Genomic DNA, 13,145 nt, shown 5'->3' on the forward strand with positions numbered 1-13,145 from the left:
CAGTAGATGGATGGAACTGTCACTTTCGTAAAAAAAGATAGCCTTAATATGTACCTACTTTATCAAAAAGACAGACCATGGAATATACATTTTTAAAACCTTGTAGTGGACCTCTTTACGCTCCACCATTGCCATTTTAATGAGGTATTTGGTACCATGTCCTTGTCGTCATGGATAATTGAAAGCACTACCCATCCACAAATCTATTTTATGCTTGATAGTTATTTGATACTCTGGCCGCGTGTGACACTTCATACTTGCTACACTGTCACTTGGGAATGGTACACGTGGCAAATTTTAACTCAAGTTAAACCGACCGAATTGTGGAAAATACAGTTACTAAGTTGTTACAGTTCAAAAACTCAGATTGGTTGAGCAATCTTGACCTCAGATTTATGGACACTTTTTTCTTGAAATATGAGCATTCATTTTTAACCGTCCAATGAAGATCCACCAATCTTACAGTCAGGTAATCAAATAAGCATAGTTTTTGGTACATGATCATCTAAAATGGTACACACAAGTTGGACAGCTTAATTTGAATTGTCTTGTAATGTGCCATGTATACAATCTTTAAGTAATTTCTCAGTGCCTGCGTATCATCCATCACGCTATGCCAGTGTATCAAAGTTTTTCTCTTTCATGCTCTCTATTTTCTCGAGGAGCTCTATAGGATCCTCCACACTTTGAAAAGTGTGCTCGGGCTCCTTTTTTTACCAAGTGGGGCCCATTTTTCCTTGATCCGGACCATTCATCTGTTTGGACCTGCCTTGGATGGACAATGATATATATAACAATCTTAACTTTTCAATTTGTACGCTACACTCCTATGTTAATTATATACCATTTATATAATGGTGGTGATTCTTCGACCGTACACACACCAAGGTTGTACGCAATCCAGACCGTTCAAATCGTTGAACCGACTCTAAGAGCATAACTGGAAATTTTCACCAAGAAGAAAAGATACATGCTCCATCTGCAATGGGACCCACATTTTGATGGCCTTGATAGCTGCATATCAGTGACATATCTGAGGAGTATGAGTCACCACCATCCCAAAAATGATACTAAATTAACCTACGGATCCATTCCATGATAACGACAGTCCGAACTCTGTTCACAAAATGTTCTCTTTTGCGACCCTGCTAAGTGTACTTGCATGAGTGCCACGTGGCAGCGTGGCACACGAATGCCAGATCCAAGACGTTCATCAGGCAGGCCATTTCGTCTCTAGATGCTTTGGTCCAAACATCAGGCCGATGTGCTGATCAGGGCATATGTGGACGAATCAAACGTACGTTTAAATGATTTAGATTTATTTATTGTACGGTTAAAAATAAAAGTATCCAGCGGTCCTATTTCACCTAAAAAGTTTCCTCGAATCGGAGGTAAGGATTGTTCAGCCAATCTAATTCTGGGAGTGAGACTCAGAGATAGTGGGTTCCACTATTTAGTTGGTTTAATTTGAGAAATTTGATGCCACGTGTACATTTTTCTGATTGCGTGTGTATGGAGCTTCATATACTGACCGAGTACCAAACAACTCCCCTTTAAACCAGAGTCTTTCTGTTGTCGCATTTTTAGGTTACTGTTCAGGCAAAGTTGTTATCTATAAACCTGTGCCCATATGTTTTTAAAACAACCATATGTGCAATGATTTTTGTTTTGGACTTTGGATTGTGCAAGTGGGGCCCATGGTTCAGTGATCCAAACCGTTGAAATGATCATCACCACTATGGATGGCTAATGTAACAAATTTCTTCCAAGTTGGAAGATCCAAGCCATCAAATATTAGGCCTTTTTTGGGTTGAATGTGAAATGTTTCTAGGTCCACCTATTGAAGAGTTATCATTTTCTCCAATCTGAACTATTTTAGCTGCATGGGCCATCCATGGCACAATTATCAACGGTTTGGATCAATGTACCATGGGCCCCACTTGTACAAGCTGAGAGCCCAAATGATACTATATAAACATCAGACCCAAAAGCATATGCATGCAGTAGTTATAACTTTTAAAATATTGAATTGCATGAAGATGTTCAAACATTAAAAAGAGGTGTGGTCCAGTGATACACCACCATAGGTAGCGGTGGCACCGGAATGTTGTAGGGCCCATGTGATGTATGCATGACATCAAACCCGTCTATCAGGTGTATGCCCTCACATTCAACCTCAAGCGAAAAAATACAGCCCATCAAAAATTTAAGTTGGCCACACCACACGGAAAATTTTGAGAGGGGACGCCTACACCATTAATTTGTATGGGGCCCTCCGCATTGTATTTATGCCATCAAGTCCATTGATCTTGTGTATCCGCCTCAGATGAAGGGATACCTAAAAAATCAACCCATTTTGAAACTCTGGTGGGCCCAGGTGGAAATCAATTTTGGGAATCTCCCTCGATTGTTGCTGCTGGTGTGGCCCACATGAGTTTTGGACCCTTGACCAAAGGTGAGGAGACCCGTCTGATGGGCGGGTTGGATGTTGTGCATACATCTCGTGGGCCCACAACAGGCCCGTACCATCATTAGTTATGGTGATACTGGTGCCACCGGAGTGTCCCTCACATATAAATTTATAAAATGGTTTTGTAAGTGTACTTTGTCTACTTTAATGTAAATCTTGGATGACGCATAGATCAGATTCCCATTGTGGGTGGCGAACGGTTCCAATGTTGCCATTATCAAAGAATCCCACACATCCAACAGGCGTCCAATGGTTAAAAATAAAAGGTCGAACGGTCCAAATTCAACAGGAAAAATCCGATGGTTAAGATCACCTGATCAATGCAATTCTTGGGTCATGCTCCATCAATAACGGGCCCCACGATCTAGACGGTCCAGATCTCTCTAAATGTACCCCATGTGTACTGTGGATGGGTGGGGACCATCTTCAAATTGGTGGTAAACTACCATCATAGTATAAATCAGTCCACTAGGCACGCATGGACTTAGTGCCCAACATGAAGAAAAGTAGTCATCCTCACCTTTAATTTTTATGAATTTAAAACCATAAAGCATTGCAATAGAGATTGCATTATCACGAATAAAAAAATCACTCTTCCATTTCTATCTCTAACACTCACTCTTTTATTGAATCCAATGCATTTTACAACATGGAAATGGAGCATCTTTTGCTCTATGCTTTTGAATGAGAGAGAGAGAGAGAGAGAGAGAGAGAGAGAGAGAGAGAGAGAGAGAGAGAATCCCACAGAGAGGTTGCACATGATGGGTTTCTTTGTTTTCAAGAAAACTACTTTCCTTTTCATCTTCTTCTCAGCATTGCTACTTGCAACTTCTTTTGCAGGTTGGTCTTATATGAATCTTTTGCACTAGAGTAGAATGCATGGAGGAATGAAAACCTAAAATCCGGTTGTATGTTAGCTTAAGCTACAACCAGTCAGTGCGTCTGAATCATCAGGTTCGCCCCACCATGAAGATCACCCGGTGCGTAAATCGCATCAGTCCAATCATCAGGTGAGCCACATGTGTATGTTCAATCAGGCCATAGGCTACAGTCTATTATTTTCATACAAGGTGGCCAGCCTGATTATTGGACCAGCATGATTCTATATATACACCTGACATGTAATTAGCATGTGTGTCTGTCGTTTCCGGTGATCAGTCGTCATTACGCAGGTTTCTTTCCAGTAGAAAGTAAGCACAAGATGATCAATTACCAATGGCCCACATGACGGTGGTCTTGTCAGGAGCTGCTGTTCTTCATCTTCTTCTGCCATTGATTTGATGGTCCAAGATGACAATCTTGCCAAATTGTTATCTTAATCACAACAGTCTCCACAAGTAGATTTAAGCCGTTAATAACTGCTCGTTAGGTTTGTATTTTAAAGTAATTTTATTATGAGTACTGTTGAATGCTACTAATGTTTTAGCAGTCTTATAACAAATTTTCCTCTAAATCTTTCACTGAGCAAGGATACTTAGATTTCTAACCCTAATGAAACCCTAAAATAGAATCTCATGTAACTAAAGAACCCAATACCTAAACTTCAAGAACTACAACTCCTTAGAAATTCAATAAAGAGAGTGGGTAGATTTTTGATGCATCATATCATGGGTGCAAGTGGGGGCCATGTTAAGTGTCCACGCCGACTGGTCCCCACAGTTGATGGTGGATTGCCCAAACGCTTTCCAGATTGGAAGATCCCAGATGTCTATATTCTCCTATGTTTGTCAGACAAACACAGTATCCATTTATGAACCATCTATTTGCAGGACAGTGATCAAAGGGTTAGGATCTTTCAACATACAAGATCTTGCAGTATCATCATGTTAAGAACCTGACCAATATGCCAAAAGCCCAACCTTTCCAGTTGGAGAAGGCATGGCAGCCTAGCTAGGTAGCCATTTCCATCCTAGGATAGTATGGTGGCTGCACTAAGTAGCTCTTGCCACCCAGTGGTGGTTTTCACTTTAGAAGGGGTTGCTCTTTCCACAAGTTACTTCTTTAATCTTTTGACTTGAATACTGGGGTAGTGTTATCTCTTATCCTAATTGTTAAGAACCTAACCAATATGCCAAAAACTTGAAGACTTATGAAATGCATCAAGCAAGGCCATTTAAACTGAATTGTAACATACCATCCATCATAAGGCCCATCAGATCAATTGTAATTTGCATCAACTAACCATGGATCCCACAAAAAATAATGTCCAAATTGGAAACCAGAGTACGAAGTTAGGGTTGGTGTGCAGACCCTAGAAAGGGAAGGAAAGAGAAGAATAGAAGGGAAGGGAAAGGCATTAAGAAATTGCTTTTGTTCTCCACTCTTTGGGAGCTGGAAAAAGAGGAGAAATTCATTCCCTTCTTCATCCTTATCTCAGCAACACTACTCCCAACTTCAGTTGCAGGACACAAATCGAAAGGCTCCAGGATTGTCCTATCACCTAGACTCTTGGTAACATGGTGAATTCACAGAGGGACTGAATAGACCAATCATCCGGACCATGGGCCTCACTTGTACAAAACCTTATCATACAATTCCTCTTTTGTATAAGAAACATTATCTTGTATAAATCTCTTGCCTTTACATAATGCCCACAAACCATTTCTTGTGGAGAAATTGCTTCATTTATTTTTGGACCCGATTTGATGATCTGATGATCAAGAACCTTCTTGACAAGTGTAAGGCTAGGATCCAACGAGTAAAACTCCAAGTCACTGTCGATTAGTATGTATTTTATTGTATGTTTATTGCTTATCTTCTTAATGTGTTAAAAACCTCACAATCCAATATTTCAATGATATTTATGTAAACATATGTCTTTTTAGGGTTATCTCAAGTCCAACCGGTTGGACTATAAGTTATGATCCACCTAGGGTATATCTTCCAACCATTCATGTTTGTGCGAAATCCAACCCATCAAATAAGTTGGCCCTTTCATGAGTATTACTTGTAAACTGTCAAAAGTTCGAGCAATGCATAAGAGATGGGGATCACTAAAAGTCAATTGCCACAATCTTCCTCTCCTTACACCTTTAGAGAAGGATTAGGATGAGATGAGTTCTGCACCATACACCTTTAGAAAAGCATTAGGATGGGATGAGAAGGCTTCCGGTGAGATAGGTTGGCCCTATGAGCCACAAGCTTCCCCAACTTACACCTTTAGAAAAGCATTAGTATAGAAAGAGAAGGCTTACAACAAATTGTGTAGGAAAGGTGAATAAGCCCTACTTTTATACTTATGGAGAGTGAAAGTTTGCAATCCATTGAAACTCTTACCCTTTAGCTCCATACGAATTTAGGATTACTAATTTATCTAAAACACCGTGTGTATAATAGAGTTATAGCACACCACCCCTACACAACTTTAGATCAATCACAACTTAATAAAGTCCATTGATATGGCCGATCATACTACCCAAACCTTAAGAAAATCTAGACTATTGATCAATTAAGCCCACTTTATAGAATTCTTACATTACTTTGTGCAAAAATCAGCCACACTCAACTTATGGAATCAAGTATGCTTCTTTTTTTTTTTCTATTTATAAATGTATAGATATTGTTTTCTATGTGTGACATAATGAATAGGTGGATACTATTTTTGCAGTAGCCGGTCCCATGGTGGTCTAACTATTGGAAGGGTTGGATTTCTCATGCACTTAACATGTTGGAAGTTACTCTCCAGGATCGTAACTTATGGTCAAACCGGTTGGACTTGAAATCTTCTCTTTGATGCTATTCCAAACCCTAACGAGGGTACTGTTGATTCTCTCCCATTCGCGAGTTCTTGTCCATAATCCCGATGACGCTGATGTTAAAGAGCTTTTACATTTGAACAGCAAAACTGTCAATCTGACGCTCACGGAGTTCTTACATGTGGGGCCCACGGTTGGGTTATCTAAACCATTAAACTGATGACACCCCACGTGTTTGTCCCATGCACTGAAAATATCTCAAGTTGGAAAATCTTGGTCATCCAATCTTTGATCTTTTTTTCCATTGAATCTGGATCATTGATGTTTTTCTCCTTGACCATCTATTTGCAGGCCAATAAGTGAAAGGTTAGGATTTTCCAATGAGGAGAATTTCGGGATATAGTCCATCCATGATAGGAGTCATCAACTCAATGATCTGGATCATCGAATCATGGGGCCCATATATACAAACTCAGTGGATATTAGGAAAGTTCTAGTACAGAACCCATGCAGCCAACTACTCTATTAAGGTCTTTTAGGGAATTTTACGACTGTGCATGAAGTTCGCACGCGTAGAGAACATGGTCCATATTTATTCAAACTATAATCTGATCACACTTGTCTGGTGTCTCACACGTGCTTAACGTGTAGTGTGAGCGTGTGTATAAAATCATGTGTTTAGACAAATAATCACTGCTGCCATGGTAACCTGTCATGCCGCCCCCATCTTTTCTCTTCCCGCCAACGTGCCATTTTCGCAGGACATCTCTGCCGTTCAAACGGTGGGCCCCACAATGTAGATTACTGGTACAAAAATAGGTCAGTCCACTCATTAAGCGACCACCACTTCATCTAAATAATAAATGGACGGGCTGATGGTTTTGACTCAGTGTAGAAATTTGGACTTTGGATCATGAGTGGTTGGCCTAATTTTAGAGACGGGTGATTTTCATTGTGGGGCCCACTTTTGCACCGTTCAGAACGGGGATCTTCATTTTGGGGCCCATATCTAGGTTTTTAATGCTAGGAAATGGATTACATGCATGGTGGAAATTTCTTTTGCAGGTGGGCAACTGAGTTACATGAGGAAGTCTGTGATGGAAGCTGGTCTAAAATCTAAGGTATATATATAGTTCATAAATACAAATATAAACACTCAAAATTCCATTTTCTTTCCTTACATTATCTTTCTTTCTTGATTTTAAAATAACCAGCGTCGAATTGGCATGAAATCAAGTGCCGATGATCAAAGACACCTATGACCATCAATGTTTCAAATTGGTGTATCGTATCGTTCACCACAGATACGGGGATATCAGGCTACGTGTACCAGGTTATACTTTAAATGTCAATGACCATTCATAATTAAAATAAAAGAAAGAAGAAAATCCCAATTATTACATCAAAGTCAAGAAAAATCCATATACCTTGGATTAGGAGGATAAATACAATTGGGATGAGAGATTTGACCTGGGATCTGTGAAATACAAGGACTTAAAATCTTCTCTGTTTGTTTTTTAACTAGGGATTTGCCAAATCCATAAATTAGGGGTTGCTAGCATCCCCACCTTCATGAGGACCTTAAGCAGCGGCCCCCAAGCTTTTAATTTACATGTGGAATGCCTAATCATTAATAGAGAGCGTTCATTACTCTTGGGATGCCCAGTCATCAATCAAGACTTCATTCAAATATTGTATCTTTTGGAGCGGGCCATAGCGTAAGAATCACACTAATCAAATGATCCTAACCACCCTATAAATGACCCAACTTGCTTTGTCTTTCTTCTTTTTTTTTTTCGAGTCATGGATTACATTGCAAGAATTATCAAATCAAAGTGTTAATTTAATTAAAACCATAAGCAACACAAAGTGGGAACACACTAATCCATAGCTCAAGTAATAGATTGAGTGAAGATAACCTCATTTCAACACGGAGGTCTTGGTATCAATTTCCAAGTGGGGGTGTGGCTAACACTGGGGTGTGTATACTAACCTGTTAACCAGTAAAAAAAAAACACAGTGGGATATATCAAATAGATGATTCAGGATGATGATTAAACCTATTTTCTTTCTCTGCTCAATCTTAACTATCAATTGTTCATGCTATTAATCATAAGCTTAGGATTCTTCAATTAGTAGCGATTTTGCACCATGACTTGTCCTTGATTATATGAAATAATAGGCGGTTCAAATTGATGATTGGGCATCAATGTTAAAAGCTTTGGGAATGTTGCTAAGTACCCATGTGTGTAAAACACGCACACATATACATACACGTGTATAACGCACACACATTAGGGTTGAAAGTTGGGTGGGTTCAACCCGACCGACCCGACATTGGGTTGGGCTCGGGCAGGATATATCGCGTCCAATCTCAAGCTTGGGCTATACAAACACCAACCCGATAAAACTTGGGTTGGGCTCGAGTTGAGGTCTCAGGTTGCCTGACCCAACCCGAACCCGAACCCGAACCCAATCAATATATAAGTTACTTATAAATTATAATTGAGTGTGGATCATTTGTGTCGAAGGCACACTAGTGATGTCGGGTCTCATTTATCCATGTCATTTCCAAGGACTCAAGCAGACAAGATATGCCAGATTTCTCTCTCCCAAATAAATTGCATGCTATGCTACATGACTTTTAATGGAGTAGTTGTTTTATATTTTAGCTTGTTTTTTAAAAGAAAAAAAATGAAGTTCTTTATGATGAATAATCACATATATGATTAATAAAATCATAGATACAAAAAATAAATCTTATATTGAAATATAATAAACTAATGTAATAACGAAAATATTAACACGTATATACCCGATCAACCCAACAGAGCCCGCTTGAGTTGGGCTTGGGTTGAGAATTCCCAACCCAAGATTGGATTAGGTTGGGTTAGGGTTGAGGTATAGGAACCTTGGGTTGGGTTAGGGTTGAGCACCAACCCGACCCAACCCGCCCAACTTTCAACCCTAACACACATTTACATACACAATGATGCAAGAGGACACTTAGGCTATCTCTCTCAATTTAAAATATAAAATAAAAATCCCAAACTCTCTCCCTCATTCTAAAAGTTCCATTTTGAAATACACATTGAGAATCCCGACACTAGTGCGACGAATTTCTCCAAATATAAAATAAAAATCTCACACTCTCTCTCCCTCATTCTAAAAGTTTCATTTTGAAATGCACGTTGAGAATCCCGAATGTTTACCAATTTAAATAATAATAATAACCACAGCTTCGTGTGCAGGAACCATCAAAGAAGTCCATCCACAGGGATATTCCCACTGGTATTCCTGAGAGACTTCTCAGATCCAACACCAAAGACTATGGCTCCTACGATCCTGCCCCGGCTCTTGGCAAGCCCCCTTTCAAGCTCATTCCCAACTGACTCTTTGGTGCACACTCCTTACGGTGGTGGGCACTCTGCATACTGGACCACTATATTTGAATAATCAAGTGAAGCATATCTGCTTCTGATGGATGGAAGGTTATATCATGTTTATACATAGTATTGGTGAGATAATGAGTTTTATATACTTAGCTTATTTCCTACGTATGTTATGGCACCATATGCCACATGAATGTATGTATCTATACAACTTAATGCTTTTATAATATATTATGTTATAGTATGTCTTTAATGCATATGTTGGTAGGTAACACATCTTAGTACACAACTACAAGTGTGTATGCTGTATCATGAGGACATCTTGATTCTGACCATCCGTGGTGGAGCATTGGTCTGCTAATCAAGATGTTTAAACCATTTAAATAGTGTTAATGGTTCAAAATAATATTCATATTTTAAAATCAGTTTTCGACTGTTAAAATTAAAGGGTTGATGTGGGTTAGCATTTTGAAAGCATGAGAGGAACGTTTTGAAGATCTGACCGTTGGGATAGTGGATTTGGAGTCTGTAAAAGGGGATTAATTAATTAGCAACCTCATTGCAAAACACTAGAGAATACAAGAAAATACTAGTATTGGGGAGAACAAACCTTCAAGCAATTCTCTGTCTCATAGCAATCTTCCCCTCTTGATTTTAGAGACGTTGGTGGGTTCAGATCTTTGAAGATTTCACATATACATTAGCAGACTCGTGCACCCGTGTGAATGAAGTGGAAATGCAGCCATCCATTAGGTGAGCTGACCATGAAATCAACCTACTCCACTCATCAAGTGGGCCACGCATGTATGATAAGAGTGGATGGTTAGACCGTGCATTCTTCTCATGCATGACTGATAGATTTAATAAGTGGACCAGCCTTTTTTCCTAGGCCACAACATCATGCTCGCAATAGGCCCCACTTGAATGACTCGGATCTCGTTCATGTGTACTTGGCGTGTGTGGGCTTGAAGAAAATCCTCAGCCGTCATGAGCAAGTGATGTTGGCAAGGTGACGTAGAGTGGGCCGTAGATACATTATTAGCATAGCTGGACCAAAAGAAGCCCGGACACATGCGAAAGTAATCTACCAAACCAGGCTCAATCTTATACAGGGCATGACATAACTAGATCTCAAGCACATCTTCTTTGAAAAAATTCATTTCATATGAAAAAAAAAATTATCATTCGAAGTGTGGACCATGAATTAGTTATAACTTTTGATGTGGGCATTGTTACAAAGTACGTACATTACCAATCAATCTTTAAGTAACGATGCTTCTGGGGTTAACCGGTGGCCAAATTCATTTATTTTGCCAAAAAATACATCCATTCAATTTAACACTATAATTTCAGAAAAGAAAAAAAAGTAAAATTCTATTTTTCATTTTCATTATATCTTTATTTTCTTCCAATTTAAGGATGTACCCTTTTGTTTTTTTTTTTTAAGTTGCTTACAATAATGCTGGGAATGCTCCCAAAAATTTATCTAGGCATTTTTATTTTTATAGCAAATTAGACTTTTAAATAATTTCTAAACAAATTAAGATTTTGTTTTTTTTATTATATATACAAGTGATGTAATCTGATAGTCTAAATTAGGAAGTCTATGCATATCGTTCAATACAATTTTGAATTTACCCTTTCTTTTTCCATGTGAAGTCAAGGTTTTGACTCCCAGGGGAAAATGATGATGTTGGACACCCTTTCATACATTACAAGGCTAACACATAAGAATAGAGGTGTACATGAGTTAAATTGAGTCGAGCTTGGCACGACTCGACTCGGCTCATCCACTAGCTGACCCCAGCTTGAACTCAGATCGACTCGGTCCTCGAGCCTGACTGGTCAGCTCGGCTCGGTTCGGTCAGCAGCTTGGGCTAGTTCAAGCCAAGATCGAGCCTAGTTCACTTGTGCAACATTTTGACAAACACATGAACTGCGCCTTCAAATGCTCACTATTTGTAAAACAACAGCAACAGTTTTACAGGTATTTCTTCAAACACCTTTTATGCAACATCAAAATCAAGAAGAAAAAAATGTATTTGTTTCATGTACATACCTTCCTTGCCACCCCAACACTTACTTTCATGCCTTAGTGGGATTTCACCACCTATGGATACTCGAACACTTAACCAGGTGTTGAAACTCCAGTCGAATCAAGTCGAGCTTGGGCAAGCTTGAACTTACTTTAAAAAATTTTCGAGCTCAAAAAATCAACTCAACTCAGCTCAAACTCAGTTTCGAAACAAGGCAAATTGAGCTTTTTCGAGTCGAGTGGAGTGAGCTAACTGAGCTAACTCAGTTCGTGTACAGCTCTACATGAGAAGGAAAAAGAGAATGTCAGTTCGTGGACAGCCCTACGTGAGAAGGAAAAAGAGAATGCATTAAGTGCACATCTTAGACTTCTCACACGTACGTAACAACGTAAAACTTTTGTACGTGTGTGATGTTTGGGTACGTGTATGTGTGTGCTTGCATTCAAATGCACATGCAGGTGTGATAGCAATTTCTTGGTGTTTGGACATGCACACGGATGATGTACAATTCTCAGTTCTTGTTAGGTAGAGGTTAGCTACTTCCACCGTACATTGGGTGGGTCCCACTATGTTAGTAGATCATACAAATTTAGACTAATGGGACCACCTAGCCACCTGATTTTTCCTATTAAACGTGGACCATTTGCCATTTTCTATGTCAACCCTCCATTAGAATGCGATCAATTGGATGGGCATGCAAAATTATCCAATTGATGTAATATTTATATACTTTCCCATCTATTGCAGGACCCATCATGTGGGTGGTCCAGATCATCCGTCTATACATTCCAGTAGGTTCGTTGCTTCTCCACGAACCCCATTTTGGAAAGCCCAATCTTCCTAAAGTTCAATTCAACTCACCTTGTAGAACCTTGCCCATCCACACACACAAGCACACGTGCTAAAATTGCACACATGTGGCATCCAAAATTTCCATCCGATGGCCACATTCTTCGATCCTCTGACCTAAAAATCATTCTATTTCTCTCCTTAGGTGGGCCACACTGTACAAAATAAATCTAATGTATCCCACGTGATGGAAAGCCTATATCTGTCACAAGTGTGCCATATTGGCACGCGTACTAGACGCAGATGCACCTCTTCCTGTAGGGTAGGGCATCCTAGCTGTGTATCAGGTGGGACCCACCGTACAGATGAGATAGCCAAAAAAATCAGGCTTTGCAACTATCCGGTGGGCCACAGCCCACAGGACAAGTACGAACGGAGCATACTGCCTATAAAAGCCCTGCGAATTTTATCCGAGTAATCCACCGTGAAAATGTGCCAATCTGACTAGAATGCAGAGATCTGAGCCGTTGCATATGGTAATGGGTGGGCCGGACCTGATTTTTATGTGTTTCAGTCTAATTCCTTAGAAATCAGATGGGATCCAGATCCCCATTTTCGATACAGTTAAAAATGGAACTGGTCGGGTCCATGTGCGGGTTCTCCACATCTCATATGCAATTAAAATCAAGTCGGGTCCAGTCTGAGTAATTATGGTAATATTATATACAGTAACTTATATAGCACCCAAATGAGATTTGCCAAG

This window comes from Magnolia sinica, chromosome 2 (genome assembly GCF_029962835.1).
Source record: "Magnolia sinica isolate HGM2019 chromosome 2, MsV1, whole genome shotgun sequence".
In the NCBI taxonomy this organism is placed as follows: Eukaryota; Viridiplantae; Streptophyta; class Magnoliopsida; order Magnoliales; family Magnoliaceae; genus Magnolia; species Magnolia sinica.